Consider the following 5,000-nt stretch of genomic DNA (forward strand, 5'->3'; position numbering starts at 1 on the left):
CATCGCTGTTGCTGATGAGACCTACCACAGTTGTGTCATCAGCAAACTTGATGATGTGGTTGGAGCTGAACTTGGCAGTGCAGTTGTGGGTCAGCAGCGTGAAGAGCAGCGGGCTGAGCACACAGCCTTGTGGAGCACCTGTGCTCAGTGTGGTAGTGCTCGAGGTGTTGCGGCCAACACGGACTGACTGAAGTCTTCCGGTTAGAAAGTCCAGGATCCAATTACAGGAGGAGGTATTTAGGCCCAGCAGGTTTAGTTTGTTGATGAGCTGTTATGGGATTACTTTGTTGAATGCGGAGCTGAAGCCGATGAACAGCAATCCGACATAGGAGTCTTTGTTTTCTAAGTGGGTAAAAGCCAGGTGGAGGGTGTAGGAAATGGCATCATTTGTTGAGCGGTTTGGACAGTATGCAAACTGGTGCAGGTCAAGTGTGTTGGGGAGATTTGTTTTGATATGGTGCATGACTAACCTCTCAAAGCACATCATGATTGGGGTCAGTGCTATGGGATGATAGTCCCATAGACAAACCTCTGCTGTCATCCATGGCTTCTGGTTGGGACGTGTGGTGATGTTCTTGGTGACTGTCACATCATCAATGCACTTTTTGATGTAAGCAGCCACTGTTTCTGTGTGCTCTTGCAGGTCTGTGTGGTCATGGTAGGTGGCTGCCTCTTTAAAGATGTTCCAGTCTGTGTCCTGGAAGCAGTCCTGTAGTGCTAAGGTAGCATCATCTGGCCATACTGTGATCTGCTTTTGGACCGGTTTGGCAAGTTTGAGAAGCGGTCTGTAAGCTGGTATTAGCATAACACAGATGTGGTCAGCTTTGTATGCATTTTTTTTTTTCTTTGTGTAAACCAAGTCAGCTGTACAGTTTTGCGCTGTACAGTTTGCGGATCGCGTCCTTACCGTTTACACAAGGGGGTATATACAGAGCAGCGATAACAGTGGCTGTGAATTCCCTCGGCAGATAGAAGGGTCGGCACTTCACAATTGTAAACTCCACCAGAGACGAGCAGTATTTTAACACTAACACAACATTGTTGCACCATTCTTTGTTAATATACACACACAAGACGCCTCTGCGAGTCTTACCAGACAGTGTTGTATCTCTGTCCGCTCTGTCCCAATTCAGACTCACACTAATGCATTAAAGGGATACTCCACCCAAAAATAAAATTTTTGTCATTAATCACTTACCCCCATGTCGTTCCAAACCCATAAAAGTTCCATTCGTTTTCGGAACACAATTTAAGATATTTTGGATGAAAACCAGGAGGCCTGTGACTCTCCCATAGACTGCCAAATAAATAACAGTGTCAAGGTGCAGGAAAGGTATGAAAGTCATCGTCAGAATTCTCCATCTGCCATCAGATGTGCAATCTGGGTTATATGAAGTGACGGGAACACTTTTTGTAAGCGGAAAAAACAAAAATAACGACTTTATTCAACAATTCCTTTGTCAACGGTCTCCTCTGTGTCTCTCCATATCACCGTATGCTGCACTGCCGCGCCACAAGGATTTGTTTTTTTTTTTATTTATTTATTTATTTAAAGGGGTAATTAGCGGATAATTTTGGATCAGATGATGTCATACGGTGATATAGAGAGACACAGAAGAGGTTGTTGACAAAGGAATTGTTGAATAAAGTTGTTATTTTTGTTTTTTTTTGTGGCGCAGATGATGTCATACGGTGATATAGAGATGCACGTCTGATGGCAGATGGAGGATTCTGATGATGACTTTCATACCTTTTATGGACCTTGACACTGTTATTTACTTGGCAGTCTATGGGACAGTCACAGGCTGCCGGTTTTCATCCAAATATCTTAAATTGTGTTCCGAAAACGAATGGAACTTTTACGGGTTTGGAACAACACGGGGGTAAGTGATTAATGACAAAATTTTCATTTTGGGGTGGAGTATCCCTTTAAGATAGTTATTTGACTGAATTTTGCCTTTGTCTTTTCTTCAGCGGCATAATATAGTAGAGTCTGTTTCTTTCATCAAGTGAGATGTGAATATTTACTCAGTTCAGAGTTTGAGGCCACTGACGTGACTCCAGGTGGAAGTGGAATGACTTTAGACGGAGTCCGTTAGCATGGTGAATTTTACTCTAAATCACTAAACTCATTATGCACACTGATTAATGAGTTTTCTGAAGGGGCGGTGCTAAAGTCTTTGTTGGCCATGCTAATGAAAGGACTGTTTAGATCTGTGAATAACACAGAGGGGAGAAACTTTGATCTGAAGAGTAAACAGATCCGTCTGCATAATTAGCAGTGAATCTAAATAAAACACTAAGCTCCGGGGACTCACATGAGAAAACTGAACGAGAGTGTGGAAATGATTTTGTTTAATGCTGTTTTATCTCATCGTCCTTGGAGACTAATTGCTTAGGCCTGACAGTGTGTGGAGCTCCCGAATCTAATCAGTCAATCAATCAATCATCCAGTCAATCATCAGCTGTCATGTGGCTAGACAAACTACTGTAATGAAGCACACAGAGGCCTGATTACACCCGGTCACATGAGACAGATTGCTGTTCACACATCAGGCTAGCACAGTTAATATGATGTGAATAAAAATGAGACCTGAGGGACGGATGTACAGTTGGAAAGAAAACTCAAAGGTTCATGGGATGTGGTTATTTGATGTGATTAAGGACATGATCCAGCCTTGAATAAGAGCAAAAAAACAGCACACCAGCGAGTGAAAAATTAACATGCGCCAAGCTAAATGTACATAAACACTGGCTTTGGCACGTAAAATATAAAAGAGTTACTCTCCAGTTTGCTGGTATTTTTCTGAGGAACTGCAACATAACACATAGTTTAAAGGGATCGTTCTGCCAAAAATAAAAATTCTGTCATTAATTATTCACCCTCATGTTGTTCCAAACCTGTAAGACCTTTGTTTATCTTTGTAACCCAAATTAAGATATTTTCCATGAAATCCGAGAACTTTCTGACCCTGCATAGACAGCAGTGGAACTACCAGGTTCAAGCCCCAGAAAGGAAGTACGGACATCGTTAAAACAGCCCATGTGAAATCAGAGGTTCCACAGTGATTTTATGAAACTATACAGGAATACTTTTTGTGCACAAAGAACAGCATTTTGTGCTAAACACTTGTGATTGGACCACCACAAATCCAAAATCAAAGCAAACTCAAGACGTATCCAGCACTTCATGAGCTCCAAACAGAAATAGAAATTCAGACAGAACCACTAGGGAGCAAACAGTTTGAATTCTAAAATGTAACCCGTTTCTGTTGTTTTGCTCTTGTCTTCCAGGTGAGATTCTGAGGGGTTTTATTCTTTCATTCCTCTGGCCGGAGACAGCTCAGATGACGAGGGCTTCATGAACGGTAAGACCAAATTCATCTGTGATTACTACACTTGAAACAATTTAAAATGTAAAAATAAACAAATAACTATAATTCAGTACTTTCTGATCTCTCACTAGTCTCGTTTGTGTACTTCTGAATCTGCTTTAGCAGTTTGTTGCATGGGTTTAAACCCAAGATTGCACTGCTGAAGCTGTAGAGTACAGAGCGACGCAGTGTTGGATTAATATATCTCACAAATTTGCATAACACAAATTAAACACAAATTAAAATATAAAAATAAAATTCAATAACAAATTCATCTATGCTAATATTACATGTAAGGACAATAATTTAAATAAAATGAAATACTAATAATATTATAACAAAATTAGAACAGTTATGTGATCATGTAGTGGTTTTGTTGGCATACTTACTGTATATTATTATACTCATATGAAGCACACACAAACACCCGTCCTGTTTTTCATTTCTTGTGGGTTCATTCCATAGACGTGATGGTTTTTTGACTGTACAAACTCTATTTTCTGTCTCCTTCGACACCTAAACCTACCCCTTACACAAAACTACAGGCAGTTTTAGATTTTAAAAGCACTTCATTCTGTATGATTTACTGTATAAGCTGTTTTCGTCATGGGACGTTTGGTTATTTATTTATTTATTTATTTGCTTATTCATTCATTCATTCATTCATTTTGTATTTATTTATTTATTTATTTTGAGACCCAATAAATAATGTTCTAGTAACATTCTTTTTAGGTTTTATTTTTTGCAACCATCACATTGTAGCCAACGTTGCAGGGTGGGTTATATATATATATAACATAATAATAACTCATACAGAACCTTCCATAATGATTATTCTTAGTTTATTTTTATAACCCTGTAGCCTTGATGTTTATCAAAAGGTACTTGAAAAGTACTTTAATTTTTAAAAGGCAGTCTATATGAAATTAGTGTTGTTATTTATTTATTTATTTATTAAAAAAAAAAAAAAACAGTCTTTTCAAGCCAAAATAACAATGCAGTGCGTTTAGACTTCACCTGACTTTCAGGAGCACACAAGATCTCGCGATATTAAATGTGACAATGATACTTGAAGTGAAAAGCAGTCTCATGATGTCAGTATAAAGTTGAATTTGTGGTAAAACCTTTGAAAGTGCTTGCATTATATTGTTCGGTCTTTTATTGCATGTGCTGTTTGTTTGGGTTTCATAAGGGAACACATATAAAGTCTGATATGCTTCACTGTTATCATTTACAAGCATGTAGTGCGTCTCCATCTCAGCAGCTCGGTCCACAAACTCTTCCTCTGCATATGCTGTGAGTTTGGGATGCATAATGTCCATCTGTGTTATCTCACTAGATTTGTAATGTAGATCATTTATAAACCTATGCCAACACAGGAGAATACATTAGCATATTTCTAAATATGCAATTTGATGTGCATAACGATTTCAAAATAAGTTTAAACCCTTGCTCTGGGTTTGCATTACAGTTAATGGATTTAAATGTTGTTGAATTACGCAGTAAAGGGAAACATCACCAGGCCGTTGGCGCCCTCTGCAGGTGTTTAGGATGGTTATGTTCATATTGTGAAAAGGCATATTACATTATATAATTTAACAGTATTGTTCAATAAAACCATGCATT

General features: G+C 38.7%; 1 protein-coding gene across 42 annotated transcripts in view; it reads left to right on the top strand.

Moving 5' to 3' along the window:
- Nucleotides 1-5,000, top strand: part of LOC109099286 (receptor-type tyrosine-protein phosphatase delta-like) — a 310,570-nt gene that overhangs the window by 92,207 nt on the left and 213,363 nt on the right. For all 42 annotated transcript variants that reach the window (XM_042728811.1, XM_042728810.1, XM_042728817.1 and 39 more), the window contains exon 4: nt 3,295-3,368. The gene's annotated coding sequence lies outside the window, so the exon portion shown is untranslated. The remainder of the gene's footprint in view (nt 1-3,294; nt 3,369-5,000) is intronic.

Source organism: Cyprinus carpio, chromosome B7 (genome assembly GCF_018340385.1).
Source record: "Cyprinus carpio isolate SPL01 chromosome B7, ASM1834038v1, whole genome shotgun sequence".
Taxonomy (NCBI): Eukaryota; Metazoa; Chordata; class Actinopteri; order Cypriniformes; family Cyprinidae; genus Cyprinus; species Cyprinus carpio.